The following is a 14,238-nucleotide window of genomic DNA, read 5'->3' on the forward strand; positions in this document are numbered from 1 at the left end:
TTTCCTTTAGGTGTTAGACCTCTTTTTTGGTGCCAGGAACTTGTCCAACAAAAATATTTCTGATTGTGCCCTCAAGAGGGGTTCACTATATGTAAACCTTCCATTTCACATGCGCTCTAGGCCTAATTAAAAAAACCCCATATCTATGGATTTTTCATGAATATAGCACAACCTTTTCTAGTTCAATCTGTGCATGTCCTTTTGATTGGTACCCTATTATAGTGTGAATGGAACTAAATAACCCCTTGTGTTGAACTCATGTGCTATGTTCACATATTTGCGAGTGACCCCTTAGAGCCTCTGCCCAATAGATATTACTCAGATCGAAAGCATTGAAGATTAATTAACACCAGTTTTTTAATAAGGTGGGACACATTGAGTGTTCATCTTAGTAGGTTTTGAATAGAATGCAATGTGCATTAAATAAAGTCCTTCCGAGAAAAAAGTTTTGCAGCAATCAAAATATCATTCTTCTTAGAAATGTAGGTCCTAGCCTTTTGCACTTCCTATGGTTTGGAAAATTGGTACCACAAGCTTAGAGAAAAGTAATATGACCTAGATAGAAGGTGGTCAAACCTCTCCAAATCTCATGCAAGTTTTGGAGAGTCCTTGCAGTTTGTCTAACTTTATTATTTTTCTTCTGTGAAACTATCTTGTATTTTGACACTTTGCAATACATACTTTATTTTGTGCCTTGAGCTTCTTCTCCATCTCCAATGTGTGTGCATTCTTGCAACCCTAACTCCAACAATTAAAATCAAGGCAGATTGTGTCCTCTCGAGTAAAGTTGCTAGCGTTGTAGGGCAATTTAGGAGAAATAAACTACCACCATAATTTGAACATAATCAAAATAAGATAGTCGTAACATAATCACATAACCATAAGAAGAAACTAGGGGTGTGTGTGTGTGCGTGTGTGTGTGTGTGTGAGAGAGAGAGAGAGAAAGAGAGAGAGAAGGGGGGGGGGGGGTTGTTCGTATTATAGAAGATTTCAATGAAGCTAAATACAATGATGGTACATGAATTTCCCCATAAGTTTGCTTTTTCATAGTGCCACCATAATGGCCTTCTTTGATCAGAAACATAAACTCATAGAGTTCTCTCTTAGTAGATCTTGCTTTGACATCTCTTCTTCCTTTTGTATCTTCCTTTTGTAGAAGCATCACAAAAACATAAAAAGCCCTTTAAAAAAATGTGCATACTTCTCTTTAGAAGAGTTTTACTTACAAGGCTCCATCCTGACAAATAATTTCTCGTTGGTCTTCTCCAAGATTGGCAAGCAAAGATGTTGCTTTAGAAACCATTAGAGCCATAGTATAGAGAGAGAGAGAGAGAGAGAGAGAGAGAGAGAGAGAGAGATAGACTTTTGAGAGGGAGAAGTCTTGCTCTACAATCTACAACTAGCTTCATGTATAGCACTAATTTATTTTTTCACTCTTCTCAAAAAGAGAGAGAGAGAGAGAGAGAGAGAGAGCCTTTTGAGAGAAAGAAGCCTTGCTTTGTAGTCTACAATTAGCCTCTTGTATAGTAGAAATTCATGTTTTTCACTCTTTTGCTCTATTCAAAAAGTGTTTAACCCAAAAGTAATCGTTGGGCTTTTTTGAGATCGGCTCTCTATCGTGAGATATTTTGAAAATAATCTCACTAAGTCTCTTTTTGGTAGTTCAGCCACTTCTAAATCTTTCCGTTAGTTCGTTATCCACTCCCTTTCACTTTAGGAGTATCCAATACTTAGTTTTGTGTGCACGGATAATTGGGGGGGTCATCAAGCCATGCTCAAGCTAGCTCACACCTCCCTTTTACATTGCATTCTTGCACACTATTGGAAGCATTCAAAACCCTTTTTTTTTTTTCATTTTAGTCCCATAAAAGCACATTTGATTCTGAAAAGAATTCCATTGGCACTTTTAAAAGGTTGCATCATGTTTTTGGCACCCTAAGATTTCGAGATGCACCTAAATCAATAACATTGTCACTTTGAAGGTTGGTTTCCCCTTTTGCATCTTAGGGCCCCATAAGCACCTTTCAATCATCTTCGTAATCTTGGTCTTTCAACTCTTTATTTTCTCTCTTTGAAATGGCCAATTCTACAGAGAGAAAAGCATTTAAGTAGAAAAATTACATTTGGTGATAAATTACCTTGCCCTTGAAGTCATAGTGTCGTCCTCAACTATGCATATCTACAAGAGAAGGTGAACGATGTCCGTTGGCATATAGCTAGCACATTGCCACCATTCCATAGTAGATAACAAGTCTACTTGATGCTTGGAAGGCAAATTTGTCGCAAGACTGTCTAGCTAGCATACTGTTTTGGAGTGTACAAGAAGTCTACTCAATACTTGGGGGACGCAGCTACCATAAAAGTGTGTCTTTTTCATATGTATACACTTTGGAAAATTTAAAACATAATGAAAAGCATTTAGACAAATTTACTATTGCAACATTTACATCGATGATCACTTTTCATGCAAATCGTTGTATGCATTAATAAGTGCGTTTATAATCCTTCAACTCAAACTAGTTTTAAATCACATAGATATATTCTTAATGATTGTTGAATGTTTCAAAAAAATATATTGACCATTTTCACTGCATTTGTATCTCCAATCTAAGCATTACAATATTTTCTCTCTCTAGTTTAAATAGTCATGTTTTAAGCCTCAAACTTTATCCTAGCTTCCTTGAAACCTTGTAGGGTGTTAAGAAATAGAATTTTAATGGGGCTCTTACCAAAATACAATTTTGGTCACATTTCCCCTTCCCTGTTGTCCTTGATTGTGAGGTAAGTAGAGACGTGGTGCTCGTATATCCTCGTGTGAGCAATAGCACCATTCCGTAATAGGTGGCTACTCTACTCGGGTTTTGAAGGCAAAGCTCACGCAATCATCTTTCCATACTTTAGGAAACACGTCTTTCATAGTAGATAGCTAGTCTACGTAGTGCTAAGGGACATAGTTTACCACAAGTGTGCTTCCATACATTTAAACTACACACCTTTCTACATTAGGTGACTAGTCTATGTGGTGCTTGAGAACCGTAGTCTGTCAAAAATGTGTTTTCTTGTTACCATATACATGTGGTAGTGATGTGTGTGAATCCACTTAGGACCGTCGAGGCATTTTTTCCTCACTAGGAGGTTTTTCCCCCATGCATTGCATATACGTCCATCATTCTAGGACTATCTATCTTTTCCATTGCACACTAAGTAATACACTCTCAATTGTGTGCCTTGAGCTTCCTTCGACTTCTCCAAGCTGTGTGTGTTTTCCTGCAATCCTAATTCTAACAATTGGTATCAGAGCAGCTTGCATCCTCTCGGGCTTAGTCGCCAATAGCTTTAGTACATGCCTGCTCACTTTCTCCGATTTCAGTGAGCTTTGGCGAGCGTTTGCAGATTGACAAAAATTCCCTCTTTTCGGACAGTTTTCACATTAGGTACAACCATTCAACATGGCTGAGAACAACATAGATGTGTTCAAGATGTTTGTTATTAAGGACAGATTGGATGAGGACAATTACCCTATGTGGGCTTATATGATGCAACATGTTCTTGTGTAAAAGGGCATCTGGAATAGTGTGCAGGGCATTGATGTATGCCCTAGTTCTGAGGATGTAGGCGATGTTGAGGATGTTACAGGTCTTGTTGCTATTAGAGTTGTTTTGCCTACGGCAGAACAACCTTGTTGGGATGTAAAGGATGCGCATGCCTTTACATGTCCCTAATGCTTTTGTTGGCAGTAATTTGTCTGCAAATTCTGATGATAAGGGTAGAGAGAAGATGCGTTGACATTATTGTAAAGCTAATGACCACTTGATCAAGCAGTGTCCTAAGTTGAAGGCCAAAGAGGCAAAGAAGAAAGAAGGCGGTTTCACTGTAAATGCTGGTTCCACTACAAATTTAGCTATTGCTAAGTCTTCTATAAAAGGGAACTGTGATGCTGATATTGATGCAAAATGGGCTTTTAGTGCAGTGTATCTATAATCCTTATGTCCATGATGCATGCATGTCAGTTGTTGCAGATTCATATATGGTATTTTGACACTGGTGCTACAAAGCACATTACCTCACAACGGGATTTATTCACCTCTCTTGAGTCTCTCTGTTAACCCTCTCGGACACCCTATCACCTTTGACGGACGCATATTATTTATTTGATTAGGTCATGGACCGGGTTTGTCGGTCCAATAGGTGTGTAGGTGATCTCCGATGAGAGGCGCACCACTTATCTTATTTTTACAGTAGTTTTGCAACGACCGACCACTGTGGGCGCCCATGTGTGAATGGATCGAACTCTTATAAAAGGTCCATTTGACCTAAAAATCCTTATTCTCTGAGGTGTAAGCTAAGAAGTGCTCTTGCTTCATCTCTGTCTCCTTATCCTTCGTGTTCTCACAGGTGTGTGTGTGCGCGCTTGAGAGAGAGAGAGAGAGAGAGAGAGAGAGAGAGAGAGAGAGAGAGAGAGAGCATTGCGACGGCAACGGCAACGGCAACGGCGAGGTAGTTGAGCATGGCATTGACGACGGCTCCTTTTTCTTTGCAGCACAGGATCCTTCAGGACGGAAGCATTAAGTGGTGAGTGACACACCCCTGCCCCTTTGAGCTTGCTAGGCTCTTCTAGTTGTGTGTTTGCAACCTTTCGAGGTTCTCACACAGTGCACATGCAAGTTCGCAGCTTCGACACGTACGACAAAGCGTACATTTTTGGCATCGCTGTCAAGGAATGCCTTGCATTAAGCTTGAGGAGCACTCATTGCTACCTCTGGAAGCCTTTCTTTCATTTGTTTTTTGTTTTTTGTTGTGTTGTGATTACTGTTAAGTGACTGTAAAGGGCAGAGTAGCACGTATTTGTCAGCTTCTGTTAAGTGGTTGTAAGCTCTATTAGTGCTTCATTGTACTGTTTTTTGTTAGTTTTGCAAGATCTGTAATGTGCAGGTGTTAGTAGACCTGTTAATGAGTGAAGACAATGAAGTAGAGTAGACTGTCTGTGAGTGTGCAGTGTACTATGTTAGCAGAGGTAGTCAGTGTTAATTAGCTGCAAGGAGGTTAGATAGAGCTTCTAGGAGCTGCTATGTGCGCGTGGGAGCTCGACGTCCATGCGGCCATATTATCCTCAAAAAAAAAAGATTTTTTGAAAAAGTTTTTATTTAAAAAAAAGCTCGAAAATATTGAGACCAAAATCCAAAACAAAAAGAAAAATATAAAAAATATTATTTTAAAAGGAAGGGATCGAGATCTTTCTCCAAGCCCAAGCCCAAGCCCAAGCCCAAACCCAAGCCTCAGTCCTCAGTCTTATGATATACTATTCACTTACTTTATATGTAAAGAAGGACCACAAGTGAAGGGAGGGCATGTGGGACAGGTTTTTCAAGTCCTCCACCATCCCCTTCACACTCACCTTTTTGACTTACTAAATCTAGCCCTCTCCCCACCTAAGAAATTACTAGTTTTATTTTGAGGACTGTACGTAACCGAATCGGTGGCTATAAAGCACAACACGTCTCCTTAGCCAAAACGCTCGTTCGGAGCTATCACACGCCATATTCCGTGGCTTGGTTAAAAGAAGGGACCAAAAATAACAAAAAATTGGGTTGTAAACACCTAAAAAATAAGGTGAGCGGACTTCACGGGCACTCACCAACACCTCTAGAGTGTTGAGGTCACATGCACCTAAGCTCTGGTCGTGTGCTAGAGGACAAGCACATAGAGAGTGTCTCCGTTTACGCGGGCACTCCATTATTCCTCTACCTTAGGCTCTAGGCCCTTAGCGGGAATCCAAGGCAATACCACTTAGGACCGACATATTGCATCTGGTCTCTTCCTCTGACTACGACGTCATGGAGGGTTATCCAATGCCTAATCCCGATAGCTCAAGCCAAAACATGCATGCGATGGGTCCACGGTCCGGGCCATGTGTGCTTAGCCGCTTGAAGGAAACCTTTAGTAGAGCGAATGTGCACGTGAATACTCCATTTATTGCACCCCCTGACTCTCTAGAGCTATTCCCCTTCAAGGTTATATTACATGATGGCAGAAGCCTTGCCGAAGTGCAAGAGGTTGAGCGGTATATCATTGTGGCTAGGGAAAAGGATATCGAGAGCTTACGTAGGGCAGAGCAACAAAGAGAGTTAAAAGCAAAAGCACCTATGTTAACATTCATGCTAGATGAGCAATCGAGTGCTCTTGAATTAGCGACCACTAAGGGTCAACCCATAGAGAGCCACATTGCATCTTGTTCAAAGGACACCCCTAGCACCTCAATCCTTGATGGAGCATTTCTAAACGAAAACTGAGAGTATGAACTACAAACAGAGACTTTAACCAACCTATACACAAGTCACACCTATCACGTGGGTTGGTTAGATGTCCTACAATCCGCTACTAGTGTAAAGGATCAACAACAAAGAGTTTGTGAAGTCATCCATAGGGTTAATGAGCTGGAGAGATAGAACAAGGGGATCCACATATCTTCAACGGGTCTCATGAGATTCTTGGATACAAGGAAGGCTAAGCAACCAACCTTATCGCAAATGGAGACTCCCTCGGTAAGTCCAATGGATCCTCCATATGTTGTTTCGCCAGGGGTCTCAGTACAATCTGAGCCCACAAGTGATAGATTTACCTTTCCAAGTCTAGCTTATCTTTCTCTTGATGACACTACGGCTACCATGCCTACCCCAGAGATGGGCATGCCAAGGAACACGCCATGGATCTCTTTTGTTTGTAAAGCACCGCTACATGGTAGCTCAATGCCTGCAAGAGTACTTGCAAGTGTGTACCAATCATGTACACCTATGGATCCTATTACTCATGTAGCTGCTACCTCTCCCATTGTTCCAACAACCTATGATCCATAACCACAACATCCAAGCTCTTATTTCAATGGGACCATACCGGCTAGCATTTACATACCAACTACCACGTCTGCTATGCCTAAGGCCACACATATGAACTTTGGGCCACCACATGGCACAACACCGTACCAAACTTGGAATCCAAGGGCTTTCTATGCGCCAAGCCCAATGCCAATACCTACTCCACATGTAGTCTCTGGAGCGCCTTCATCCACGGTGCCTGCTCACTTAGGTTACTTGGTAACATTTGCTCAAGCTATTGGTCGATCTATTGCTGAGAATATGCGTAACAGACCTAATAGGGAGCCTAGAAGTAAGACAGTACAAATAACCAAGCTCACAAAAGAATTTAGTGGAGATGGGGATGTGAGAAAGCATATCGAAGTGTTTGATCAAATATGCGATTCTCTAGGAGAACACAATGACCTGCATAAAAGTAATGCTTTAAGCCTAACCTTAAGTGGGAAGGCTAGGCGATTGGTATAGAACCCTAAGGGTGGAAGAAAAAATGATTTACCCTACTCTTAGGATACTGTTTTTGAAAGAATACATACGAGAGGGAGTGCTTTGGGCTGTAGCATCTCAGCTCCAGAAAGCCCAACGAGAGGAAGGAGAGTCCGTGAGGGACTTTCTTAGTCGCTTGAAGCATTTGAATTCTCGTTGTAATTCGAATGAGCGCTTCAATAATTAAAAATTGCTTGATAGATTCATCACGGGATTAGGACATGAGGATATCTACAATGGCCTAGTCATTAGAGGTATCACCACTTGGGAAGCAGTCACCACCAATGCGATCCAGTTGGAGGATAATTTAATGATTCAAGGAGAAAGAGTGTCTGTTGAGCCTAAATCTATTAGCTCGCAAGCATCGGGGCATCAGCTAATGACCCTAAAGCCTATTGCTAAGGAGCCAAAGATACAAATATCTGAGATGACTTTAGCAGATCTCACCAAGGCCATTCAAGAGAGTCTTTGAGACAATTGTGCTCCGCAAAACAATCATATGTATCCAAGACGGGAGCAACAATGGTGCTCAGTTTGCTATGGTCCACATAGTACCAGTGAATGCCCTACTTTTAGAGTAAAATTTAATGGGAACTGTAATGCATGTGGGAGGTATGGTCATCAAGCTAAGGATTGCATAGTATTTAAGCGCGCGATGGCCAATAGACCAACCTTAGCATGGACGGACACACCTCGGGTGCCTGCATTGATGCCGGCCCACCTCTTGAATAAACGTCACAACACATGGTCCCTAAGGCCCAAAATGTTGTTCAAACAACACCCTTACCACCTCCAATACTAGGACCGCAACCACCACATCCAAGAATCACTTATGTGAATCAAGTGGGTTGTGAGTCTTCTATTGTTCGTTTGGAAGCTTGTGAGGAAGATATAGACCCTAATATTTCCTATGGGATTGATGCACTTGAAGAAAGTCCACAATACTACACGGAGGACTATTGGGGACAAATCGAACATGTCTATCAAGTAGCTGCTCTTGCTGCAAGAGGCCAAAATATCAATTACAGTGCCAAGAGACCACCTCTTCGGTGCTATGTGTGTGGAGGTCCACATCATGTAGCTGAGTGTTCTATTAGGCTACAAAAGAATGTTGCACTAATGCAAACCAATCAAACGAGCACGTCTACAATGCCGATACTCATGTGAAATCGATGTGGCATAGATCATTTGATTGCCCTATGTTCGAATAATCCAAATGCACCAAAGATCACGTCATTAAACTTGATTGACATTACCGAGGATCCATCACAAAGTACACCTGTGGTACCAATAAATGTACTCACACGATCGATGCTCCAAAAACAAAGTTATATTCTTGAGGAAAGAGACCCGACATCAATTGCCCAATCTTAGAAGAAGAAGAAAACAGGAAGGAAGAGATCGCAATAAGCATCGGAATCAGACCCTATTTCAAAGACCAACATAGAAACTGGTGACGACCTTGTATATATGAACAACGTTGAAGAGGGTTCTGATTCAGGTGAAACCATGGAGACCAAAACGACCACTAGGAAAGAAACCAACAAGGAAGATCGTCATGAGGCATAATGGCCAGGATCCAAGAAGAAGATAGGAACTTACCCAAACCCTACAGAGGAGATCGAGCGAGTCGAGCAATTAAGGAGTTTGGTAGAAGAGACCCAAAGGGATCTAGAGCCAGCACCTAGGCGGATCCAGATTACAGACACAATGTTCCCTACGCAACAACAACCTCACAAAGTCCATAGACCCCTAGCCATACCTAGTGTCATCCAAGAAGAAAGTGAAGTAAAGTCACGGGAAAGTGGGCGTACTCACTTCTTGTTGGAAAGAATGTTTATAGAGGGACTACCTGTCCCTATCAAAGAAATGGAGATCCCATCTTCCCCACGTCAAGGGACTGAAGCCCAAAAGGTGCCGTTAAATATTGCCAAATTGATGGATTTCATGGCTTCAAAAGTTAGAACCACCAGCATGTCCAAACTATATGGAGACCCCGAGCTATTCTTAGCTCTTCGAGCTTTCCTCAATGGAGAAATGAAAGTCGAGCTACCACAATTTGCACAGATAGATGGAGCTAGGGAGATGCCAATAGAGTAGGAATACTTAGATCCACAACCCAACCTAGATGAGAACTCTGTTGTAGAAATACATGTTAACAAGTTGGGACAAAACTTTGAGGGGATCCATGTCTACTTGCAATTCCAAGATTCTATCATTCGAGTGAATCTTGTAACTGGTCGAGCACATCCTCTAGGAAACAGATTTATAATTGATCATAGATCTGACACCACATTTCACTCGGCCCCATTGCAGTATTGTTACACATGTAAAATGGACACTGATGTTGGGAAAGATTCTCCTTATATGGATGTTCTACCTAGGATGACCGAGTTTGATAACGTGGATTGGGTTCGCCTAGCAGCAACCATAGACACTTGGGAAAATAGGGGGACGACCTGGGTAACACTTGAGGGGGATGAAATGCCACAACTCGTACCCGTAAATATGCTAGAAGCAACGCATATAGCTTTTGATGACCTACATGATGAAGGCTTGACTGAAATTGGAACGAGTAGCGTCTCACAAGACTATAGCCCACACGATTCAAAGTCAAAATCATCAGTTGAAATTGACCCTGAGGACGAAGAATCTGAGTTTAATCTTAATGCAAATGTGGGGAGAAACCATTTAGGGCCCTCTGGTACCCTAGATGACAATCTATCCAAGGGAGCAGAAGACACAAGTAGCGATTTATCTAGTGACTCTTCACCAGAGATCGGATGTAATAAAAAATTAGACAAGAAGAGTAAGAGATATAAGAGGTGACGGTATCGAGCAAATGTGTGTGCTAGAATAAATGAAAAGAAATCTACTGTAGAATGGCCTAATTATTATATAGGGACATGTGATGCCAATCAGAAGCTAGTAGGTAACTGTGGTGAATACCTTCAAAGCGTTATGTGGTGTAGTCCACAACCCATTGACATCGCACAGCTAGAGACTACAGAGAAGCCAAAGTTGAGCCGTACCGTAAGGAGATGAAAAAATTGAGAGTTAGCTCAACAACAAAAGGAAGCGGAAGAGAAATCACACTCCATAGAACAATAAGACCCCACAGACTTACACCCTGCACATGAACATTTCAAATCCTACACCACAGGGGAACGTAAAGTTGTATTTAGAAAGGCATAGAGGACACCTATCAATGGAAGTAATGGAGTCTATGACGGTCCAACAACAGTTAAGGAAATAGAGTTAGTAGACCCATGAGAAGAGTCCAAACCTGTTTTCATTGCCCAAGATCTGACAGAAAGAAATTATCAAGGAATTTAAGGATCTTTTTGCTTCGACATATCATGATATGAAAGGTGTTCCACCTTGCGTGGTGCAACACACAATCCCCATGAATAGCATGGCTAAACCAGTCCAACAACGATCCTACCCAATGAATCCTAAGTATGCAAAGATTGTTCAAGAAGAGATTGAAAATCTTGTCAAATGCGGATTCATACACCCTATTGAGCACTCAGAATGGGTGTCTCCAGTAGTGATTGTGCCGAAAAAGAATGGGAAACTCAGAGTGTGCGTGGATCTCAAGAAGGTCAATGCCGCCACTAGGAGGGACCATTATCCCTTTCCATATTCAGAACATGTGCTTGAAAGAGTTGCAAGAAAGAAAGCTTATAGATTTTTGATGGGTACTCTGGATACAATCAAATCACAATTGCACTAGAAGACCAAGCTAAAATGGCTTTTATAACCGAATTCGGGGTGTTCGCATTTTGTGTTATGGCTTTTGGCTTACCCAATGCACTTGCTACCTTCTAAAGATTAATAAACACTGCTTTTAGAGAATATTTGAGGGAGTTTTGCGAAGCTTTCTTAGATAACTTTTGTGTTTATTCTTCTTGGAAAGAACATCTATCATGTTTACGAAAACTATTTGAGAAGTGCAGATTGTATCGCGTCTCCTTAAACCCTTTCAAATGCCAACTTTGGGTTAAACATGGAGTCATTTTAGGGCATATAGATTTTTCTAGATAAGAGAAAAATTAAAGCCAATGCTGATTTACCACCACCTACAAACTATAAAGGAGTTCAAAGGTTCATGGGCCATGTTGCTTATTACCGACGGTTTATTTTATACTTTGCCGAGATAGTTCGTACTTTGTACAAGCTTCTTATTGAGTTCCATTGGACCGCGGAGTGTGACCATGCTTATGAGTCATTGGAAAAGACCTTGACAAGTGCTTCCATTCTATAAGTGCCCGATTGGAATGTAATTTTCCATGTGCATATTGATGCATTGGACTTTTCTATTGGGTGTGTTTTAGCTCAACTAGGAGAACATAAATTGGACTATTCGATTAGCTTTGCAAGTCACCAATTGAATGATGCTGAGAGAAACTACACCACTACAGAGCGGGAAGGTTTATCTATGATTTACGCAGTGAAGAAATTTTGCTACTACCTTCTTGCCAACAAGTTTTTTTTCCATGTGGATCATCAAGCCTTGTTGTATCGAGTAAATAAACCTTGTTCCACGGGAAGAATTACACGATGGCTGTTAATTCTTCTTGAGTTTGATTTCACCGTTGTGGTGAGGCCTGGTAAAAGACATGTCATGGCAGACCATTTGTCTCGCATACCCAATGGTGAAGCTCCTACTGGAGTCGATGATGAATTGCCTGATACTTCCTTATTTCTAGTTGAGACCATGCTTGAATGGAGTGAGAAGATTGTGAACTTTCTACTTAATGGTTTTCCACTCAAGGAGCAAGAAAGAAAACTACAAAACGGCCATTGAAAACCAAAACTCAATTCTTGATGAAAGTGAATGCAGTAAACTCCATAAAATACAAGATAATTGGAAGGTATCCAAACATAGAGCATGTAAAGATACAAAATCAAATGAAACCAAGGTTGATTAAGCCGGATAAAATCAAAAGGAAAGAACCTCTGGTGACAAAGATGGAGCGAAAAGCAAAATACAAAGAACTGAAACAAACCTTGAAAGAAGTATGGACCACAGAAATGGAATCAAATAGTGATAGTTCAGGGAAAATCAGTGTTCCAACTCATTATGAGAAATACACTTTACAAGATCATAGGATCATTGTAGAGCAACCCTTATGACAATCAATAGAACCAGGGAAGTCCTATGAAGGGCTACAGAACGCCAAACGAATTGACCTTGCAGAGCCTAGAGAAGAGCCAAAACTGGCATACATAGCCAAGGATCTGTCGCAAGAAGAAGAGGAGATTTTCATAAGGACGTTAAAAGAATACATGGACGTTTTTACATGGTCTTATAAAGATCTCAAAGGGGTGGATCATATTCCAACACACTATCCCTATGAGAGATGATGCTAAGCCAAGCAGACAAAGACCATACACCTATAATGAGACCTTTGCCAAAGAAATCAAGGAAGAGATAGAGAAACTCAAGGAGACTGAGTTTATCTATGAAATAGACCACATAGATTGGGTATCACCAATTGTAGTGGTGCAAAAAAAGAATGGAAAACTTAGAGTGTGTGTAAATCTTAAAAAGGTAAACTCCACCACCATGCACGATAACTATCCTCTTCCCATCACCGATCACGTGCTAGAACTAGTAGCTAGCAAGGAAGCCTATAGCTTTTTGGATGGCTTCTCTGGATACAACCAATTGACTATCAATCCCAAGGACGAACATAAAACGGCCTTCACCATGGAGTGGAAAATTTTTGCTTCTTGAGTAATGCCTTTTGGATTGACCACTGGATCGGCAACATTCCAGAGGCTAATGAGCCATGCCTTCAAGGAGTATCTGCAAAATTTCTTGGAAGTATACATGGATGATCTTTGTGTACACTCCACAAAATGAGAAAGTTATTTCGAACATTTATGATGTGTCTTTGAGAAATACCATCTATATAGGATTTGCTTAAATCCTGAAAATGCATTTTTATGGTTAGACAAAGCAAAATTCTTGGACATATTGTGTCAAAAAACGATATAGCCACAAATATGGAAAAGGTGGCAGTGATCCGAAGATGGCTAGGCCAACAAAAATCAAAGAAGTGTAGGCATTTATGGGACATTGCGCTTACTATCGTAGATTTATCTACATGTATGCGTTAATTGCTCAGCCCATATATAGCCTTATCACTCACTTTGAATGGACTGATGAATGTGAGGAATGATTCAAAAGCTTAAGAAAGCCTTGATCTCAACACGAATACCAAAAACTATAGACTGGAACAAAGTGTTCCACGTACATGTCGATGCTTCAAGCGCATTGACTGCATCTTAGCCCAACTAGGAGAAGGAACAATGGATTTTCCTATCTCCTATGCTATTAGACAATTAAACTTGGAGGAAAAGAACTATACAACACGGAAAGAGAAGGTCTTGGTATGGTTTATTCAATCAAGAAATTCCGACACTACTTTTTAGCTCACGAGTTTGTATTTTTGTAGACCATCAAGCCTTACTCTATTTGGTGAAGAGCCATGCAACACAGGTAGGATAGTAAGATGGTTTATCATCCTACGTGAGTTTGAGTTCACAGTCGTGGTAAAAAAAGGCACTACTCACCAGCGGGCAGATCACCTGTCAAGACTCGCCTGGGGGGAAGCACCTGAAGGGGTAGACTATGACTTACCCGATGCATATTTGTTCTTTGTAAAAATGATTTCAAGATGGTCAAAAGATCTTGTGTCTTTAACGACTATAGCACAAGTGGATTCTCAAATACCAATTCCTATTACACCATGATTGATTGAGCATTATACCCTATATCAATTGTTGGCGGGAAGATTGTATCGCAAAGACAAGGATGGAATCTTGCTCTTGTGCATTGATCCTGAGGAGCAAGAAGCCTATTTGAGTCAAG

The sequence above is a fragment of the Adiantum capillus-veneris genome, chromosome 22 (assembly GCF_014529385.1).
Source record: "Adiantum capillus-veneris isolate H3 chromosome 22, ASM1452938v2, whole genome shotgun sequence".
Taxonomy (NCBI): Eukaryota; Viridiplantae; Streptophyta; class Polypodiopsida; order Polypodiales; family Pteridaceae; genus Adiantum; species Adiantum capillus-veneris.